Raw genomic sequence first — 23,148 nt, 5'->3', positions numbered from 1 at the left:
CATCAAGTATATCGGGTCAGAGAACTTTCCAAGACATATCAATTTATTTCCATTTTCTTTAACTTGGAATGGGCAAATCAGAACAGCACACTCAAAACAGAGCGTGACAGAAAAGACACATCCTCTGTTTATCTAAAAGAGAATGAACAAGGATAATTTGTTTTAAAATGAGAGTTTTATGCATTTCAAATAGTACACATGGCTTGTGGACACATTTTTCTCATTTCTAGGGTGATATTACCCTTCAGAGGTTTACTGAAAGTGACATAGGTGTTCCACAGGTACAATTGATTCCTCATCAGGATGTATTAGGCTCAATGAGATCATAAAATAAGGTACTCATTGAGAGATTTTAGCGTCTCAATAGAGAATGGAAAATGAACGGCACTATCCCTGCGGATAAGTTAAAATGGTCTTTGAGCTTTCCACAGTAGATGTGAAGACTCCAATGGGCAGAACAAAAGAATGGCAATGCCCGGGGTGGAATGAAGCACAGGTTACATGCTAAGACCATGTCAGTCATCTCAAGCAGGACAAGCCATCATTTTCAGCTGAACGTTAGCCTCATATTTTACTCTCTTTGTCTCCAAGAATGTCGCAGTTCTACTGTCTTACTAGGGAAAGTGTTTTATTTCAGAATATATACTTTAAATATTTGCAGGGAAGCATTTTATCTTTACCTATTTAACATTCCTCATAAATGGTACAAGGCTTCAAGGAGATATCACGGACACTGGTGAAAAAAAAAAATCAAATGGATGGAGCACATTATTAAATAGTGTTTCTTCTTATAAAAGAAGTTGGTACCTAGTCATGTGATTCACACGTGAAAATAATTTATTAAATGTTCATGTTTGCTTGATGAAGTACTAGACATAGCCTTTATGGATCAGGAAATAGGAATATGCAGCAGGAAACAGACTAGCATAGATCACCACTGAGGTGACGTTCAGAAACTGAATGAAGGAAAGACAAAACCAATGCAAATATCCTACATGGTTGTTTTACATTATATCACCAGGTAAATAAATTAATCAAATGGTAACAGTCTCATGTAGAAACCAAATAAATGTATTTGGGGAAAGTTTCAGCTCATAAATTGGTATGTGATGTATGTCTCACACAAGCACCTCTGAAGCTGTTCCTTTCTTCCATGCACTAGCAGTTGAATGCTCAGTGGCTGCACTTGGCAAATTGCTTGTCTCAGGCAGCCTTCTACCAATTTTGAATAAGAAGAAGAGCAAAATTAGAAATCAACTGTTATGCTATTGACAAAATAATAAATAGGAACCCACCAAAAATGTGATTAAAGAACAAAGGCATGAGCAACCCAGTTCTGAAGATGTTCATCCTCACCACGCGTAAATCTACTTTAATATTTCAAAGAATAAATACAGACAGGAGAGCGAGGTGAAAATAGTTGTCAAACCGCAGCACAACAATCTACATGCAGAAAGGAGAAGGGGTAGTTATTTTAAGAATGTCTTATTATTGCATTTGATAATATAGACTCATTCAAACTTCTTTCCTCAATAAGTCTTAAATTAATATTTACTTTATTTCCTCAAAGGGCAAATAGAAGACATTTGAAGACAGATAATATGTCCTAAAACACAGGAGTAGATAAATTTGTAAATTTACTGTAGTGGATGTTAAGGTCCACTCAATAGACCCCCCTTTAGAAACAATGCACTAGTTCCCTCCACAGCTGAGGGTGTTCCTGGCTCACAACCCTCCCCAAGAATTGCCTTCTGCCAAAGGGAGCTTTGTCTCCACAACAGGTGGAGGAGTAAAAGGGAACAAAAGCTGTGAGCACCCTTGCCTCAATTTGGGAAATCTCTTAAGGGGAACGCCAACTCCGGAGCCCCCCAGGGAACCAGGTCAGTCCTCTGTGGTCACCCTTTCACAGTCTGTCTATTTCCTCTGACCAGTCCTGCTTGCTTACCTCTCTTTTGGTTGTTGTTCTGAAGAGCGCTGCTCAATACATCACATGCAAGCAAGTGTCAGTCTCAGTGTCTGCCTCCTAGGGCATTGACCTTGGCACTGGCCTCCTCCCTAATTAATTATAATTTGAAACTGCATACACTCTAACAGGAAATTGGAAAATCTCTGCATTTTCTCATTACCTTACCGTCATTTTATTAAATTACTTTGCTCGTTTGTCTCAAAACATACTGCTTCCCTTTTATTCATCTTTCACAATCTTGATCAAATTCTGATCACATCAAGAATGCAGGATGCTGACTTTTTCTTTTCTGGATGCATGATTTAATAAGGACAGAAAATTTTGAAAGGTCATTGAGTCCAGTTTTAGTTCTAGTTTTCAAAAGCCAATAGACTATGAACATTCTATTCAGTCCTCCAAATTAGCATTAGTTGTCCCTATTCAAGATGTCCCTGTCTGACAGTTCATTCAGATTTATATTCCCAGACATGGGCTACTACGAAAATTGAATTTAAAAGAAATAAACCAGAAGTTATATCAGGAGCACTGCCAATTCTATTAGGTACAACTTGTATTTTTAAAAACAACTTAAATATACCAATAAAATGATTACCCACTATCTACTAATGTTTACTATCTAGTATATATCACACTAGGTACTTTTTCCATATTGTCTCTAAACCTCACTACATACTATGGGATAAATATTATCAGTATTATACAAGGAAAGAGAAATAAGGTTCATGAGTATTAAGTAAATAGGCCAAGATTGCATGTTTCATTAGTGGTAGTTTTGAAGCCCATTGGCCAAAGGCTACCAAGGATACATCTGTAGTAATACAATGCCAAGTTTATTTAGCTTGATGTAGCAAGGGAGGACACTCCACAGGCAAACCTTGGGAGTTTCTCAATCTGAGGAAATAATGACAAGCTTTTACGGGGTATTGGGGCTTGGTTTGAGTGGTTTTAAAATGAGCTGTATACACAATGTTCATTGCTTGCAGCTCTATTTCCAATAGTCAGGACATGGAAGCAACCTAAGTGTCCATCAACAGATAAATGGATAATGAAGATGTGGCACTTATATACAATGGAATATTACTCAGCCATAGAAAGAAACGAAATTGAGTTATTTGCAGCAAGGTGGATGGACCTAGAGTCTGTCATAGAGAGTGAAGTAAGTCAGAAAAACAAATACCGTATGCTAACACATCTATGGAATCTAAAAAAAAAAAAAGGGTTCTGAAGAAACTAGGGGCAGGACAGGAATAAAGATGCAGACGTAGAGAATGGACTGAAGGACACGGGGAGGGGGAAGGGTAAGCTGGGACGAAGTGAGAGAGTGGCATGGACATATATACACTACCAAACGTAAAATAAATAGCTAGTGGGAAGCAGCCGCATAACACAGGGAGATCAGCTCCGTGCTTTGTGTCCACCTAGAGGGGTGGGAAAGGGAGGGTGGGAGGGAGACGCAAGAGGGAGGAGATATGGGGATGTATGTATATGTATAGCTGATTCACTTTGTTATACAGCAGAAACTAACACACCATTGTAAAGCAATTATACTCCAATAAAGATGTTAAAAAAAAAAAAAGTAGCCTGAAGCCAACCAAAGAAAACATCTTTTCCTGGGTTCCATGCCAGACTTACTTAATCAGAATCTTTGGGAATGGGCTCTAGAACCAGCATTTTAAATATGTATATCAGATCATCCCAATGCACTCCAAAGTTTAAAAACCACTACTCTACAATATGACAGCAAGGAAACAGCCAAGAGGAAAACATTTTAAAGCTATAGACATATAATTGATATAAAAATATTGAAAATAGATTTTTGATTTTTTCCTACATATTTTTTATTTCCTAGGAGTGTACAAAGGATTTTAGACTGTTTGTTTCCCCTTTCATTTGAGTCTTAAACATTTTGAAATTAAAAATTAAATGTTAAAGATGTTAAGCATATGAATGTCTATCAATTGAAAAGTTTCCCAAAGTTGCCAAATAATAAATGATCTCTATAATAGTAAAGCGAAAAAAAAAAAAAAAAGTTGAGCTGTACAAAACAGAGTATCAGTTGAGACTGGTAGGTTGAGAGAAGCAGGAGGTATTTACTGATTGGTTGAAGGCTCTTAGTAGAGATATTTTAACCACGGGGAAATGTTTCCTGTAGTTTTCCTTGGTCCATAAGTCTGTCATTGTGATATATGAGCTAATACCCATTAGATGGCCCATCAAGCAGTTTCTCAATTGACTTAAAACCCATGGCAGTGATCTGAAAGCAACCAATGGACATGAGCCCGTTTTACCTCTTCAACTCTATCATGCTACCTTCAACCTGGGCAGATATAAGAATGTAACTTTTACCTCTTCAGGATTGGATCTTATTTACCACAGTTAAATATTACTGACCAGCAGTTTATTTATTTATTTTTATTATTTATTTGTGTATTTGGCTGCTTTGGGTTTTAGTTGTGGCCTGCGGGATCTTTGTTAGAGCATGCGGGATCTTTTGTTGCGGCATGCAGGCTCTTCGTTGCAGTGCGTGGGCTCCAGAGCTCACGGTCTCAGGAGTTGCAGCACATGGGCTCTCTAGTTGTGGTGCATGGGCTCCAGAGCACGCAGGCTCAGTAGCTGCAGTGTGCAGGCTTAAGTTGCCCTGCGGCATGTGGGATCTTAGTTCCCTGACCAGGGATTGAACCCACGTCCCCTATATTGGAAGGCAGATTCTTAACCCCTGGACCACCAGGGAAGTCTCTGACCAGCAGTTTAAAAAAAAGTAAATTTTGGAGTAGACAGGAGAAAATACTATAGAACTGTGGAAGGACATGAAAACAAGGATAAGAAGTTGATTTTTAATATCATACATAATTAGGAATTATTGAAAGGTTTTAAGGTAGAAAACGATATCATGAAAGTATTAGTGGAATGAATTTGGGGAACTATGAAAAAGGTAGTGAAGATATCAAACCCATAAATGAGGATTAGGCAAAGATTTTACAATAGATTTTTTAAATGGTAGATGTTACAGAGTTCTGATATTAATTTTACTTGAGCAATACAGTAGTTGAAAATGGTTCTAAGGTCTTGAATCTAACTGACTGAACAGTCAGTGTTAGCTCTTTTCTAAAGAGGAAAGTCCAGTTGATCTGCTTTAGAGCCCCTGATTTTGAAGGACATATACACTGACACATCTGCCCTTCTCAGTTTCTCCTAGACCTTGTAAAGCAGAACATGAGTGATTTTGCATGCTCATTGTAACATTACATAGTTTAGATTTACTGTGCAAGTGGTGAGACATTCATTTCCACAGTTCATCACTGTGGCCACTGCAAACAGACAGTGTGTCCCGTTCTGGAGTTAAATCTGGTGACATGGCTTGACAAAGATGATTTTCAAACATATAAGGTAATTATGCTAAAGTCAGGATGACTTACTTAGGAGATGTTATGGTTACCTATTGTCCTAATAAACTGCCCTACAGGTTAGTGGGTGAGAAAAACAACTACTTTAATATATCTTCTGCTTTGGGGGTCAGGAATTCAGGTAGGGCTCATCTGGACAGTTCTTCTGCTCCCTGTGGAAATGATTTGGATCACTGGGTGGTATTCAGCTGTTGGTTGAGCTGAACTGGGGAGTCTGAGACTGTTTCACTTATATGCCTTACATCTTGGTGGGGATTGCTGGGGGGCTGGGCTCAGCTGGGCTTCTCTTCCTTTCTTTTGTCATGCAATGTTAGGGCCTCACCATACGATATCTCTAGCAAGGTAGTTGGACTACTTATGTGGACGTTTGGGGCTCCCAGAGACCACGGTGGAAGCTGCCCACATTCTTAAAAGCTAAGCCCAGAACTGGAATAGTTTCACTGTGCCAAACTCTATTGGTCAGTTGTCGTCGGCCAGCCCATATTAAGGGGCAGGGTTGCAAGACCCCAATTCTTAATGGGAAGAGGGCCAAAGCATTTGTGGTCTTTAGTTGGCCATGGCAGAGTGAGAAGTTGGGCGAGGCCTCCACCCACTGCTGCTTCCAACCTGGCAGGTCCTCTCCCTGCACAAGCAGAGTCCACCTGCTTATCACCTTCTGACACATCAACCCTAAAGGAACCAGTGATGCTAGAAAGGCCATCCTTAATGAGCGGTACCCATCCTGAAGCCTTTAGTATTTTCGGTGAAAATATATCATTTGACCTTATCATGGAAAAATGTAGCTTGTAAACAATGTAGAGTGCTCATATTTACCAACTCTCAAAACAACTGAATTGACTTACAGTGTAGACAGTTGGAACTAGTGGAAATGTCTGGGATAGCAGTATGTATTTAAATAGTATGTGAACTCTGCTTTTAATTTTTGTAGATCAGATAACCAATATATATTTCAATTTTATTTAGATAACTTTTACCAACCTCAATTTTAAAAAGAAATTGAATCCTTGAATGAGGTTTTTTTAAAACAGGTAACAACAATTTTGAATATTTTTGCTTAAAGATATCTCTAAATCTAGAATCCTATATTGGGCACTGTGCTCATTTAAACAAAATTGTATATATATATATTATATATATATATATAATATATATATATATAATATATATACATGGTGACTAATTGAAATAACAGGTAAATACCACGTGTTCTTATTTTCAATCAACAATTCGTTAACAAGGACATTAGTTTAAATGACAGACATCTTAAAAACAATAAATTTAGAGTTGCTGGTTTGTAAACATGTCACCAAGTTAAATTGTTCATTCTAACCTGTATAATTGAAAGTGAATCATAGTTAGAATACTGTTGTTATTTAAAGGCTGTCATTGCTTTCATTTTAAGAAACATGTGTTTTTATGAATTTATCTATATTCATTGAACATAAAAATACCACAGATTAAAATATGAAGTCCAACTGGAATTGAAATATTTTCCTATTTTCATAATTATTAGAGATCTGCATGCATGTTTGTAGTACTGTATACTTCTTCCCTGTGTATGAGAAAATAATCTCTCTCCTGCATACATCCTCTAGTTACTCAATTTTCAGAAAATGATTATGAGAGAAACATTTTCAACAACTTTTTTCAAGTTAAGTGGTAAAAAGATAAGTTATATATATGTGGTCTTTAAAATAAATGTTATATACAGATTATCATTTATCCTTTGGCATAGATGTTATAAAGAAAAAAATAGAAGTTTCTGATAAACAGTCACAGAAATTCACCATTTTTACTACAATCTTTGGGTAGATGATACACATATTCAAAAATGTATTTGTTTATCTTACAAATACAGTTAGATATGAAACAACTGTGTATCTACCACTGTTTCTCAAACTAATTAAGTAGAATTAGTGTTAGTATTTAATGAGATTTATACATCCCCTTAATTCACTTGATAAACGTTAATTGAGCTCCTACTCTTATCAGTCTCTTCTAGGAGTATAATGATGAACAAGACAGAATTAACCCCCATTGTCCCGAAGCTCATATTGTTCTAGAGGGAGCAGACAATAAAATAATAAATAAAATAAATACATATAATTTGAGAGAGTAATTAGTGCCATAAAATTTAATTCAGGCAAAAAGAGAGAGAAAGCTAGGTAGGGGAGCAGTGACCCTGTGTAGATCATGTGGTCAATCAAGTCCTTTATGGAGGTGACATTTGACAGTGCTGTATACATGGAGAGCGTGGACTGTCCATGAGCCTGCCCTCCCCCAGTATTCTATCTCTCCTTCCCTGCCTGAGTTCTTTAATGGCACTAATTAATATCATACATCTATAAATATATATCATAATATTGTATATAAAATGATTTTATTGTCTGCTCCCTTGAAGAGAATGTGAACTTCTAAACTTAAGGATGGCAGATGCCAAGTCAGTCTTATCCATCATTATATTTCTAGAGGGAGTGTTATAAATATATCTGATTTCTACAGATGAGGCAGCAGGGACTCTTTAGTGATCGGGTGTCTTAACCAAAATCATACAACCTACTAAATAGGATGAGGAGGTAGAAGGAAGAAAGTGAACACATGAGATTTATACATCCCCTTAATTCACTTGATAAACGTTAATTGAGCTCCTACATTGAGCTGGGTGTTAATATGTACCAGACATCACGGTGGGTACTTTATGTATATTATCTAATTTAATCCTTACAGCAACTGTCGTAGGCTGAACGTTGGCCTCCTAAATATCCACATCCTAATCCTCAGAACTTGTAAATGATACCTGGTAACAAAAAGAGACCTTATACATGTGATTTAGCTAAGGATCTTGAGATGAGGAGACTAAGTTGGATCATCCAGGTGGGCTGTAGTCCATCTTTTAAGGGGTCTTAAAAGACGGAAGCAGGAGATCAGAGAGGAGGCAGATACTACTTCGGAAACAAGAGGTTGCAGTGATGTGAGGCCAATGAATGCAGCTGACCTCTAGAAGCTAGAAAAGGCAAACAAATGAATACTCCCCTAGAGCCTCTAGAAGGAACAAGCCCTGTCAACACCATGACGTTAGCCCAGGGAAACTGATTTGAGACTTCTGGCATCCAAAGCTGTAAGAGAATAACTTTGCATGGTTTTAAGCCACCGAATTTGTGGTAGTTTCTTATAGCGCTCCTAGGACATTAATATAGCAGCCCAGCTGGGGAACTCAGGTAAAGGTTAGGTAACTTGTCCAATATCACAACACCTCGGTAACAGGAAGTTCAGTGTTCTATTTCTGTGCTCTCAGATGGTGCTCCAGAGTTTATCATTGTAGGCAGAAATTGCTCCCCTGTTTTAGAGTGTCAAGTAGTTAGAAGTAATTCTTACAGTACTTAAAAAAAGATGGCACGGTAAGTGTGTGGTTTTGTTTTGCTGGGGTTTTTTGATGGGAAAATATTTATTCGTTGTAGGTTTTCACAAACTCAGCATCAAATACACTTCTTCCGTAGCAGAGACCACCTGCTCCAGCGGACCAGCAGCCCTTCACGAATTAGACCTCCGATAGCACTCATCAACCCAGAAGTGCTCTGCTTCCTTCTCTGCAGAACGGACCTAACACTGTCAACAAGGTAATTCTAACAAGATTGTGCAGCAATGACAGTGCTTACTGGGGTATGAGATCATTCCAAAGTCTAGTGCTGTAGGCTTAGAATGATTGAGTATCAGTATTAGTGGGGTGAAATAGCTGAAAATTCTGTGACAATAATTCTTTTTTTTTTAACATCTTTACTGGAGTATAATTTCTTTACAATGGTGTGTTAGTTTCTGCTTTATAACAAAGTGAATCAGCTATACATATACATATATCCCCATATCTCCTCCCTCTTGCGTCTCCCTCCCACCCTCCCTATCCCAACCCTCTAGGTGGTCACAAAGCACCGAGCTGATCTCCCTTGCTATGTGGCTGCTTCCCACTAGCTATCGGTTTTACATTTGGTAGTATACATAACGTGATGATAATTCTTTAGAGGAGGCCATCAAGCAGATGCACAGCACCCAGTCCTCTTTTCTGGAGGTAAGTGAGGGCAGTGATCGTAGTCCATGTGGCTTATTTTTGGTGTGTCATCCTCAAATCAGATGCCTTGTCTTAAATGGACTTGCCTCCCCTCTGACCCTTGTTGCTTTGATAAGATAGAAGGTGCCGTGCCATAGGCTTCTTCATATTCGCTTAACGTGGTTCTGTTGACCTTCACGCTCACATCCCATTCAGACTAAATAAGGTCTAGAAGAGTTTATGGAGACAGGGAATTCATCTGGGTTGTTGAGCCGGGAGCTCAGAAGAGAATACTGGGACATGGAGACTCTTTCCCTCCCAAGGTAAGGTGACCTAAGAAAAGCGTACAGAGACTGGCAGTGTCTCTAAGAAAAGCAGACTGCAGCACACCATGGTTGAATGCTTTAAGAGGCATAAAACCTCAGCCTCATCTTGCAACTTCCCTTGTAGTTGAACGTGAGACATTGCTTAATTGAATCCGGGCAGAGGGGAAGCATTCACGTACATGAAGACTTAGGCCTGTTTATTGCCTGGAGTCTTCTGTGGGTAGGAGAAAGGGTAGAACAGTCCACCATTGCAGAGAGATCTGAAGGGGTGAAGTGGCTTGCATTCCTGCTGTTGGAAATGACAAGGGTTCATAGGCCAATGGATGCAGAATAGAGTAGCCCAGCTGAAGTCGTCTTAAATGTGCCCCGTGAAAGAGGGAAGCTGCCAACAAGAGTCCCCAGAGCCTAGCTTCCACACTACAATCCTATGCATTGTGGAAATCCCCCCCTGGCCCTCTGAAAAATCCACACATATGCCCTAAGAGAGCAAACATATAGGAATGCTGTCATGAAAGACAACAAAGGCCTGACTACAAAAATATAAGGAAAGACTGTTGCCCCTCTTCCTCCAATTCCCCCTTTCTCACCTCAGTACAAGAGGAAGCAGAAATGGAACGAGGAGAAGGATAAAGGAAAGCGAAATATAAGTAAAAATGCCTTTTCTCACAGGAAGACTTTGAGCCATGGGCCAGTCTTGAGTGGTGGAGGAGAAACAAGCTTTGAATGGAATTAGAGATTGAAGCTCTGATTTAGACTGGATTGATCTTTTGAATAAAGTTGACTGAGAGTGAGTCATCATGATTGAAGAGGAAATAGAAGTGACTTGGAAGTTATGAGATTTGTATAATGTTCCATCAGGGAGCAGGGAAGGATCAAAAAGGAATGACAAGTGGAATAGTTGCTTAAAAATAAAGAGACTTCCAGAACACATTTCCATCAAATTTAGTTCACTCCGTAAACCAGTCAATCTCGTAAGATGTGGGATAGAACAGTTAGGGCTTGAGATCAGACCTCCCATATTACTTTCAGGTTTTCTGGGCTCTGATGTCCTTAGAAATCACCCTAACATGAGAATTTAGTCTCTCGTGTCTTTTATTTCCATTGAATGTGCTTCTATAATACATTGTACAGTGCCGTGACTTTAGTGGTCATCTGTCAGTTCTCTTCCTGCTTTACAAAATCAGATTAACTTTAGATTTCCTTGGTAGGTGTTTTCTCATTTTATTGTTTCAATTTCTGGTTTGCCTAACTTGCCACACTTTGTTCTTGCTTGAAAATTTTTCCATTTTCTCATGTAATAGTCAAACGGGAGAGAGACATGGGATGATGAGAAGTTATAAGGTATACTTTTAGGAGCAAAATTTAGAGTATCTTTGATAACACAAAGACAATATTTGGGACTTCCCTAGCGGCACAGTGGTTAAGAATCTGCCTGCCAGTGCAGGGGACATGGGTTTGTTCCCTGGTCCGGGAAGATCCCACATGCCACAGAGCAACTAAACCCATGAGCCACAACTACTGAGCCTGTGCTCTAGAGCCTGCAAGCCACAACTACTGAGTCCACATGCCCCAACTATTGCAACTCACTGTAGTTGCAGTGAGCCCACGCACTGCGACTACTGAAGTCCGCATGCTCTAGGGCCCACGTGCCGCAACTACTCAACCCAAGTGCAGCAACTCCCGAAGCCCACGCACCTAGAGCCCGTGCTCCGCAACAAGAGAAGCCACCGCAATGAGAAGCCTGCACACCACAAGGAAGAGTAGCCCCCGCTAGCCACAACTAGAGAAAGCCCACACACAGCAACAAAGACTCAGTGCAGCCCAAAAAATAAATACTAAATAAAATTTTAAAAAATGAAATAGTAAAAAAAAACCCAGTATTTTTGTTTCTTTAGGGTTTATGCTTTTAACCTGAGGAGAGAAGGAGTAAAGGAGTCATTACTTTGTCTGAATGGTTTCTTGAAAAATTTAAGGTGTCTTGAATGTCATCCAATAAAGAGACTGTCGATTTAAATAACTCAATCATGGTTATATGAAATAGATGGAGAATCACAATGGGAAAGGGAAAACCTATGTTCAGGCATTAAGTGGCCTCAGGACATTTAGAGGATAATTAAATAAAAGCATCTCCTAAACCCGAGGCAAATTTAAACACTAAATATTAGTAAAGCTGTCATACAAACTGTCTTTAAAGACGGAAAGCTCTCTTCCCTTTCCTGTACTACTTGGAAATTATAAGAATCAGCATGTCTCAACTTTCCGTTTCAAGTTTCAAATTTTATTCCCCCACCAAAAAAGAAAAAAAAATCCAAGGCGTTTAAACTGAAATATGTCAGGTTTAAGGATGGAATTCTCTCGCTATTCTAGTTAAATGTCATGAAAAACATATCTGTCCATCAAAAATGCTTTCAGCCTACTATATATGTGTCATTGCAGGATGGTAAAGATCTATTCTTTTCCCTGTTATAAAATAAGCAGTTCAGCAACAGAGTCAGATTGTCAAATCTGGTTGGGATCTTAGGGCTTGTCTAGATCACTCCCCGTGTGGTTGAACTCAGTAGTCCAAGGTTTCTCATCTGCTCAGTTGCAGGATTTGAATCACTGACCATTTCTGCTGACTCCTCTCCAGTATACCCATTCTCTCTGGAGAGCATTTGTAATTTGTATCCTGGTTCCAAATAGCATACACATTCTTCCCCCCACCCCAGATACTCCCACCCAAAAATACCAAATAAATTTTGGAATGAATTTTATTTTTCTAAATATTTTTTAGTTTCAAAATTCACAATCATGTTGCTTTGTGAAGTACCTTTTCCCCTCCATTTTTTGTCTCCCTATTTCTTCTGCTCTAAGCCTTAATTCCTTAATTATTTACACATTTGAGCATCTTTGGACAGTATTGTGGCCTAGAAGCTGGAGATCAGTTTTAGGGGAAATAGGACAATCTGTAGGAAGATGACAAAACAGAGAACTTGGACAATTTGACCCATTTCCCAGTCACTCAATGTGCTTACAAGGTTGTTGTATTTTGTGTCAATTTGGCTACTTGTACCAGCATGAAAATAAGATAATTTTGATAATGTTTCCATAATCATTTCTGAATTAGATAGGGGAAGCTTAAGTCCTTTAGCAATAGACTCCGAATTTAATGGCTGAAAAAAGAGACATAAAAGACTTTGTTTCTTTTTGCGTAGTAGTCTAGGACAGCACTTCTCAAAGTATAAGAAAGAAAATTGTCAGGAAAGTAGATTCTCGAGCCCCACTCTAGATCTGCTGAATCAGAAACTCTGGTGTGGAGGGCCAGCAATGTGTGTTAAACTTTCCAGGTGTTTCTGATGTACATTAAAGTCTGTGGGAACATTTTCCAGCCCAAGGAGATGTATGTTTATGACAGTGAAAGGGGGTTATCTCTGCTTCACTTAGTCATTCAGAGATCCGAGCTGACTATATCTTTGCCATGTTCGACTTGCCCCCATGAAACAGGTAAGAGCACAGAGCAGGATATGTGGGAAGTTTCATAGGACCATTGTAGTGCTTCTTACCTAACTTTGGAGGGAATTTCAGCAGATGGCCACAGCGAACTGCAAGAGAAGCTGAAAAATGTAATATAACTGGGCATATTATGTCCAGTTACTACTAAAGAAAGGAGAAGGGACTTTGATGGATAGTCTATGCAACAATCACATGATTATCTTTGGACAATCAGGTTTGCTGGTGATGTGTTTCATCTCTTTTCTTCTTAAATTCCTACTGATGTTGCTTTCGCTCAGGTACTTTAATTCTGGCATTGTACAAGAGTATTGCATCATGGGAGCTAAAGTAAGAGGGTAATAGAAGAAAGAGTAAACAGCAGTGCCAGATGCTGCCGAGAAATCAATGAAATGAGCACTAAAAAGTCCCCTAGATTTGGCATGGGGCCAAAAAATGGAGGTCATTGATGACCTTAGGAAGGATTGTTCCATAAATAAATGGTACAAAAGCTGTGTTGGCATAAACTATGTTAGTAAATGCATAGGAGATGAATAAACAAAGACAGCAAAACATAATTTTTTTAAAAGAGATTAACAGTGGAATGGCAGAGAGATAGGGCTGTAAGTAAGGATGATATAGGATAGAGGCGTAGGAATAATTCCATATAGATGGAAAAGATCTAGTTGAGAAGGTTTGGTTGAATATTCAGGAAAGGGAAGTTGGATAATACTCCTGAAAAATTATAATGGGGTCCAAACACACAGATGGGAGGAGTTACCCTAGATAGGAAAAGAAAAACTGCCTCTAATGTAACAGGAAAGAAAGAGGAAGGACGGAAAGAGAAAAAAAAATTAAAGTAATAATTGGGGAAATTGAGAGATGAAGTTTCTAGATTAACACAGATGGATTGCTGAGCAGTATGAAATATGTAATTGAAGTTACTTTACACAACTCTACATAATATCATTATAGTAGCCTGTTAATGTTATATTGGGTTGCTATATTAATTTGGCTGCTATAAACCCTAAAAATTACATTTATTGGAGTGTGTCTGTTAATTTTTTAAAAACATTTAAAAACTGACCAAGAGTAGGGAAACTATGATATTTTATTTTTGCCTAACCCTGCTGAATTAATCTGTGGTAAGATTTCCTTAGTCAGCAGGTTTATTACAAATATAGCACTTTGTGAAATTCAGTAACTCTCTTAAGGCTTCAAAATGAACACTCATATGGGAGGTTTTTAAGAGCTGACATCATTTCTCCGTATTTTATTGGAATTTTAGAAAATTCTGGAAAGAATCTCATCAAATGAACCAGTATTTCATGTTTATAAAAAAAGTAATTAAGAAAATTGTGCCTAATGTAAACATGCAGTTTATGTGCCAAGAAATGGAAAAAAAAAAAACAGGCCTTTGTCAATCATTAAACAAATTTTTAAAATTAGATCTCTAGGTGCCTATAAATTGTGAAGGGACCTGGATATTTATCCAGTGCCAGGCTTTCAGCCTTTCAGTGCGGCTGCTGTCGGCCTCTGAGTGTAGGATGCGCTTTGCTAGAGCCCACCATGTGCTATGAAAAGTTAACTTCGCTGACCAGGCGCTCATACTCTGGGCCACGTGGCATCACCCCAATCACTGCAAGTACCAGGCTAGGGATAAGCCCTACACTAAATGATTCAAATCAGCCAGTCCTCAGGGAGCCTGCAAAACCTAACTAACCCCACACTGCTTGCCAAAGCTGCCTACCTAGCTGCACCCCACAACTCTAGTTTGCTGTGACCCCCTCCCTGGGTGTCATTCCCTGTGTGGCCCTGCCCAGCGGCCATCTCTCTCAGTAGCGTTAAGTAACAAAACATTCAGCCTTTCATCTGCATGAATCAGTGTGTTGTATCCCGCCATCAAAAGAATTCTTAAAGTCCTATAATACAGTTGGCACTATGGCCACAACCACTGACTCTTGGATAACTTCTTTCGAGCTGCTCTTGGCTCACTAATTGGCTCCAGACCACAGGGAGAGCAGTTTGGGATGGAATTTGAGCTTGGGCTTTAGTCTTGCAGCCTGAGGCTACTTGAGCTGTGCTTTCCAGGCTGGAAGATTTGGTGGTTCTGCTTCTAGTCACAGTCTGTGTTTGGCAGAGACCTATTCCAGGGGACTCTCCTTGGTGGTGGTGGTGTTTCTTCATCATTATTTGGGGCAGAACTCTGGTTGGTCTGTGTGTTTCAGGGGACTCCCGTGCAGGAAGTTGTTGGCTGGGCTCCCCCCATGGGAGAGAAACGGCAGCTGGGTGTCATTTTGATGTTGCTCAGGTGTGGGTAGCAGCTACCTCTCTTTGTTGCTGCGTATCTCCTTGCTGTCCACAGAGAGCTTTATGCTCCCTAGACTGTCAGGAATATCACAGGCTGCACCTTCTAAGACCAGCCACCCAACAGGTAATCCGGAGGGGCCCTCTGGCTCAAGGAAACAAAGATTTCATCCCAGCAACCCCCTTCAGAACACCTGCCAGGTATCCAATTACTTAAATAATACAAGACCGCTAACCATTGTGCTTGGGCCTTAGTAAGCGCCCCAACATAACATGCGAAGGGACTGATACTTCTGACAGTGGGTCTTACTGCACTGTCCCAAGGAGAGGCTGCAAACCCTAGTCCTCTAGTGGTGGACTGGGAAGGCCTGGAGTAAGAGCCGGCTGCCTAAAGGCAGGCCATGAGCCCCTACCCCTCGTTTCCTATAACCACCTACATGCTTCACACTGAGTTATCAGACAGAGACAAACTGAAAACACAGGCATAGGTGCCTAGAAGCCCAAAACAGAGGGAAAATAATGGAATGAAAGGAAAAAAACCTAGATACAGAGGGAGAAAATAAAAAATGAATTATATATGTGTGTGTGTATAATATTTTTTAAACAAAGGTCCATAACTTAAAAACAATTGAAAATCCAAAATTTACCAAAATAATTTCTATGACAAAAAGATAAAAAGGGTGCTGATTGCCTTTTCTGCCTCTACAGCACAGATGCTAAATTAACTTTAACAACTGCTAAAATGCACCAGTTGACAAAGCTTCATGGATTTAATCATACTGGATCCCATATTACAGTTTTATCAGAAGATCCTACTAAATTTAAACATGGAACTCCCTATAACCCTAGGAGAGTAACTAAACATAAAATACAGGAAAAAAGGGTATTCCTTATTTTATGTTATAGTCCTGCCTAAGTTTCCCATAGTCATAATATCTATTGCCCTAAAATATTCTATATTGGAAATAGACACTCTGAAATAATGAGTAATAAATTGAAGCTAAGTAAAGTCTTTGGCACTTAGAAACTGGCTTGACAAAAAAAAGACCCAGTTAAAATATTAAAGTGGTCCAATTTAAGTTAAAACAGGGCCTTCAAGAACTCAAACTTCATATAAGACCTAATTAATAAAGGGGTGATTATGTCCACCGCCTCTCCATTTAATAGGCAAATTCGCCTGTTCTTAAACCTTCAAAAATTGAAGAAAAAAAAAAAAGAATAATGCCTCACAGTGGATTACTGCAACTTTAATACTATGGTCCCATCCATTAAGGTCCCCATTCCCAATACCCGATATTATTAAAATTACTGATGTCATCCAATTAACAACCAGTAAATATTTTGATAGTAAAAGGTTTGGCTAATATGTTCTCTTCAGTGCCTATTTTAACAGCTTCTCAGCGTCAGTTTGCCTTCACCCCCAAGGGAAGCAATGCACCTTTTCCAGCCACCTTCTAGAGTAAGGACCTCTTTGCAATTGCACACAATCTCTGCAGACAACATCTAACTGCATCCACCGTTCTCCATCAGCACGGATATGATATTCCAGCGATGACATCCTCCTTTAAGGACGTTTGTTAACACACTCATTAAGGACATAAAACTCCAGCATCGTTTAGTCACTGTTGCATTCTGGAGGCAATATAGTCCTCGTGTAGAGATTCTACTTACTCTCTCTGATACTGTTACTTACTAATCAGCCCCCCCTCCAACAAAAGGCTATAAAACTGGTCCAAATTAACATCGATAGGCCCCACGGGGAAACATTCCAGAATGTACACCTGGGTAGTATGTGGGGTTGGTCCAGAGTAGTTCACTCTGGCCAGAGTCTTGGCTGCCTGAACATGGTGACCACAGGGGGCCACACGTGTGATTGTCTTCTTGGCCCTGCACAGTGCTTGCTGGGGTGCCTGGCTCTGATTTCGGGGGCAGCGTCCTTCCTGCCTGTCTTTGACGTGTTCTATGCAGATGCTGTTCACTGGGATAGGCAGTAGCCAAGCCCCACCCCACCCCTGCCCTTGCTCCCTCCCCCACTCCCTGTGGTCCCCAGGAGGTTCTTTTGCTCCTTACCAGACTCCAGAGCCAATCGCAGTAGGCCTGAGAGCTAGATATGCACCTGTGCAAGCACATGGGGAGAGGACATGGGTTTGTGATAATGAAGAGTGTAGCCAAGCCATCACCAGGAACTACCCTGGGAGATGCCACATCCTGATCCACATGGGAGAACAGCTATTTATTCTTCAGAGAGTGGTTGTGATTAAAAATTCAACACAAGGGAATTCCCTGGTGCTCCAGTGGTTAGGTCTCTGTGCTCTCACTGCCGAGGGCCTAGTTTCAGTCCATGGTTAGGGAACTAGGATCCCACAAGCTGCGCCGTGAGGCCAAAAACATTTTTAAAAATAAAAATTCAGGGCTTCCCTGGTGGCGCAATGGTTGAGAGTCCACCTGCTGATGCAGGGCACGCGGGTTCGTGCCCTGGTCCGGGAAGATGCCGTGGAGCGGCTGGGCCCATGAGCCATGGCCGCTGGGCCTGGGCGTCCGGACCCTGTGCTCCGCAACGGGAGAGGCCACAACAGTGGGAGGCCCGCGTACTGCAAAAAAAATAATAATAAAAAAATAAAAATTCAACAAAATCAAGCTTGAAGAAACATTTTGCGTGCAAACATGAAAATCAGCAAAAACAATACGTATGCCAATTTGAAGGTTGTAAGAAGACCTTTAAGAACATCAGCAGCTAGAAATCCATCAGTGCCAGCAGAAAAACGAATCACTGTTCAAGTGAAACCCTGAAAGAAATGGCAAGCACTTCGTTTCACCCGGCAGTCTGAAAGGATGAGAAGAAAAGTCTACGAGAGCCACGGTATGTCAAAAGGGATGTTCATTGTGCCAAAAACATTTGAGAGAAACCCGCTAAAAAGAAAATAACATGTGAAGTATGCCAGAAAACATTCAAGCAGAGAGGTGAGGGTAAGCAACACGTGAAAACTCGTGTCCCAGAAAGGAATGTGTGTCAGTGTCCAAGAGAAGACCATGGTGGAAGCTATGCAACATGCTTGGTCTCAAGAGCCATATTTTCTCCCTGCCTGAGGAAAAGCACCCATTTATGTGTGAATATGCTGGCTGGTGCAAAAGGTTTGCAATAAAACACAGTCTCACAAGGCATGCCGACATGAAGAAAATGAAAATCAAAGTACAAGCATCTCATGAAAAATCGAGTTGGGCCTTTCATCTCAGTGGATGTATCTCTTCTAAAAGGAAACACCAGTGAGGCTTCTCTTTGCCTAAATACAGAAAGTCACTGAATGGTATTGATCTCAGTAATTACTCTCAGCTAAATAATCAGGTTGTATTGTTGAAAGGACTACAAACCAACAAGCTCAGTTACTTTCTCTCAGAAGCACATTTCCCTTTATTAAAAACACTGATTTAGAAAAAAAAAATGACAGGCACTTGCGTTACTCTCCTCAGAGGCTCCTTCACCACAGAAGGTTTAGTGACCTCTTCTCACACCTCCAGGAGTCTCAGGACTCTTATGAAGGCCATAGGTTGCCTTTGGGCTTCTGATGATAGAAACCGACCTTGGCTCTGTGCTGTACACCATTAGAGCAAAAATCACTGGCCACATACTGGTCTTTCCTAGAAATTGTGGTTCTGATGGATCCTTGAGCCTGTGACTTTCTATACCCAGTTGCCCATTATGCCTTGGGTCATAAATGCAGCACCCCTCAATCTGAGCACCTCTACTTAGACCTCCTTGATAAAGAATGGAACCAGACCTGGGCCTTCTGGAATATTCCACCTGGAGGAGGGGTGTGTCTCTCCTCTCCTCAGTTTCTTGCCAGATGCCAGGCTGCTGGATGAGGTTGCCCTTCTCCCAGTTACCTTAGCTACCTGGGGAGTCCCTTGGGATCAACTGATGGAACAGCAGTGAAACTTCATAGACTATATGGGTGGCATTGCCACCATCATAACTGATGCTCAGTGGTACGGTGCTGCTTTCCATCTCCTAACTGGTATGTCCATGATAAAGGACAGGACCCAAGAGTCAGAAAATTTGCCATTCCCCCCCCCATAGCGCTGGAGGCCAGATGTAGGGTACATACTCTTCTGGGACCCATTAACCATAGACTGTCCCATGGACCAGGAACCTGCCCATCTGACATGTGACTCATTTGAGCCTAAACTTCTACCACTCAAAAAATCTTCATCAGTATTCAGGTTATGAGGGGTAGATAATTAATCCTGGCTCTCCATCTGATTCCCTCCAGAAAATTAAAATTATTTTTCCAGGACTACTCCCTCAGACAGTGTGGGCTGCTAGGGAGCTAGGAAACTGGACTTGGTAAATAAAAATGGAGATAACATTAGGAGATAATAATGAAATCAACACCATATCCCATAATGATGAAGCCAGACAAGCCTTCATTGGTAATAATACAAGCCAGAGAAGAATTGACATCAAACAGCAAAGGTCTATCAAGTGCAGCCACACACTATTTTGTTGGTCTCATTGCTATTGGTCTGGATGCGTTCATTGGTTTGAAGTCCAGAGGCTCCAACACTCCAAGTAAACCATCGTTTTAACCAAACTTAGCAGATGCTGGAGCCCACACCCCTACAACCTGAAGTCTTCACTGGCTTGTCCATTACTAACCAAGCCAACAGCTGAGGCAGAGAGCCCATGGTTAATTGCCTAAATTGGAGGGCCTGCCTATAGGCTATGCTGGAGCTCAAAGCTCAGCCACAGATATTTTAATTGACAAACATGCCATCCTATTAACAAGATGCACCCCAAACAGGCCATGTGATTTAAAAACTATCTGCAGTAGAATCCCTCTCATCACCCATCTGGACAGAATCTTGGACAGTTGGGAGCTTTTAGATTTGGCCACCCTTAATCAGGGATTTAATTATGTCCGTTGGGTTCTGGTGCTTCGGTTCAATGATAGCAACTTCGTTGAGGCAAGCGTCATCTTTGCTAGTTGTGCACCCACGAAGCCTTTGTTTTAAAGATATTTATAAGTCGAGCTCCCAGGACCAAAATCACCTTGATATTTTACAAGAAGCTCAGTCTTGTTATAATACCACAGAGCCACAAAAACAAAACCCATGTTAACTTGAGTGGGTATCCACTTATAAAGGATACCCCCAGTGCCATATCCCAAACCGCATTGCCCTGGACCAGGAGCTTGTTCTCGAGAAGGTATCACCCTTGATGACACTACTTGGGCCAAAGACGACTCCACTGGAAATGACTTTGCACCCTGTGACAGAGACAACTACTCCCTGGACACTGAGACCACCATACCAGCCACACCCACCAGTTGCCTCTCCTAAGATGCTGACATGAAACAGTTATTGTTGTTTTTTTTCGTTGGATGTTAGGGATTCTGTGTTTCCTGCGTTTGCTGTTTACTTAGCTTGTGGTATGCTCCTTGTTCTATAGCTATACTTGCATACGTAAAGGGAAATCTTACAAAGGTTACTGCTCTCTGGGCTATTAAAAAATTAATGGAAATTAGTTCTTCTCCAGGTAGGTAACTTCCTCACATTGGTCCACCCTTCAGTTGGACCTCCCACTCCCCAGGGCCTACTCCTACTTCCCTTCTCGCTCTACCTTGCCCCCCACAAGTGCCCATCCTGTGTCTACGGCCACCAAAACCACCCCTTCCGCACGGCTACAAACAAGTACGACTCACCTATACCTTGCTGAACTAGCAGTTCACACTCTCCATCAACAAAACTGCTGTACCTACCACCTTGACTCAAGGGATACACCAAGATATTATTATCAAAAACTACATAATTCATACTGTCACACACCTTACAAGTCCACCATGATCTTGTTAGAGACCCCCAAACTTCAGATCTGTTTTTGCCATATAAACAGTAAACTTGGATACGGTTGACCTATTTATACTTCTACTTGTCTCCCTCCTTCTGACTGCCATAATAAAATGTTTTCCTAGGCAGTTTAGGGGCATTTATATGCCACTCTGTAAAAGTCTCCTCTGCTACTTGGGCTACTGGAATTCTTCAGATAATTGAACTCGAAACGGATGCCAAGACAACAAGAGGTCAACTGTAAGAGAGGTTTGTTTTTGCGCTGTCTTGACCCAGTTTTCAGGACCTGACTAAAAGCTGGTCAGTTCTGCTTCTTGAGTGGCTGATTAAGTCCACAATCCAACCACCTCCCTTATCAGGCTCTCACATTCAGGATCACGGTGCATGCATGCTAACTGCTTCAGGGTCAGGAACCAGACAAAACTGAGGACCACCCCTATGCCCTGAGCCTGAAAAATCATCCAAATTAGCCAACCCACAGGGATCCCTCCGAGCCTCGCTGACTCTCTCCCCTTTATCCCCTACAGCTATAGCTTGCTGATACCTGCTGGGGTGGTAGAGAGGGCAGTTCTTCTGTGTCCCTGTCTGGCAGCCATCTCTCTTCTGGAGTGCTAAATAGCAGACTTCTCCCTTTCATCTATCCAAATGTCCATGTGTTCTGTTCCTCTATCAAAAAGATCTTTAAATCTCATAAAACATGTAGTTCGTTTTCTTTTACTATAAATCAATGACAGGAATGTTTCACCCAAATCTGAAGTTTCTAAATTCTTAGAATTGCCCCAAAGCAAAAATAAGTCACATCAAGTTGCTGAAAAATTAGATAAGACATTTCTACCTCCAATAAAGCCGTGTAACATAAATGTCAAAGAAACCTAAACGTCAAAAGAAGATTAAACTCATATAGGCATTGATTCATCATAATCATTTTCCTTTTTTGTCTTAGTATTTCTTCTGTCCTTCTGTTCAAACCGGTTTTATCTGTTCCCTGTAACCTCAATTTCTTTGAGTCATCGGTATTCTAGAATTGCACTCTTCGATACACTAGCTCCTAGTCAAAGTTAAATAAAATAAAATTGAACAATTTTTTCCTTAGGTACACTGACCACATTTCTAGGTCTCAGTAGGCACGTGCTACTGGTTGTGACTCTGTTGGTGGGTGCAGAAGAGAATTCCCTGCAGAGCAGAGAGTCCTATTGGACAGTTCTCTTCTGCAATACCAGTGCCTAGTAATTCCCTCAACTACTTCCAATATTATTTGTAGGAATAATTTTATGGAGTATATCAGGTATTTTAGGTGAATGCTTGCTAATTGAAGGATAAGATAGGACAATCTGGGAGAAAAAGTGATGAGAAGTAAGAAAACATGCAGTTAGGGAAAATAATCATTTTTAAGCTAAAGAAGACAGATATACCAATTATGATAAAACATTCTGTGCAATCTTGATATCTCAAATCTTTTTGAATTAATCTTTCTTTTTCTTTTCCTTTTTCTTTTTTTTTTTTTTCCTACCAGAGAGAGTGTGTTATCTTGGATTTGATCTCTTCTGGGTGGTAAATGTTTTCCTGGGCACATGTTTAGTAATACAAAACAAAAACAAAGCGAGCCTATGCTCTTGTGCAGCATCCAGAAGACTTTACTGAATGGGTCTGAAAATATGCTCTGGACAATATGGTTAGCCATCCAGACAGAGCATGTGCACAATGTAAACAGGCTATCATGCATCGTTTAGGGTTGTACTGTCTAGCAAGTCTTGCTGAGTGGAAGTATGGTGACTTTCCCAAATAGGTATG

The 23,148-nt window shown here is 40.5% G+C and overlaps 1 pseudogene; it reads left to right on the top strand.

Annotated features, from left to right (window-relative positions):
• The first annotated feature begins 5,373 nt into the window (after positions 1-5,373).
• LOC113618588 (transcription factor IIIA-like) lies at positions 5,374-18,781 on the top strand (annotated as a pseudogene).
• The last annotated feature ends 4,367 nt before the right edge of the window (positions 18,782-23,148 follow it).

This window comes from Aethalodelphis obliquidens, unplaced genomic scaffold, assembly GCF_003676395.1.
Source record: "Aethalodelphis obliquidens isolate GAN/ISIS:26980383/991018 unplaced genomic scaffold, ASM367639v1 scaffold5, whole genome shotgun sequence".
NCBI lineage: Eukaryota > Metazoa > Chordata > Mammalia > Artiodactyla > Delphinidae > Aethalodelphis > Aethalodelphis obliquidens.
The sequence above is the reverse complement of the archived record's forward strand: the minus strand, read 5'-3'. Positions and strand labels throughout refer to the sequence as shown.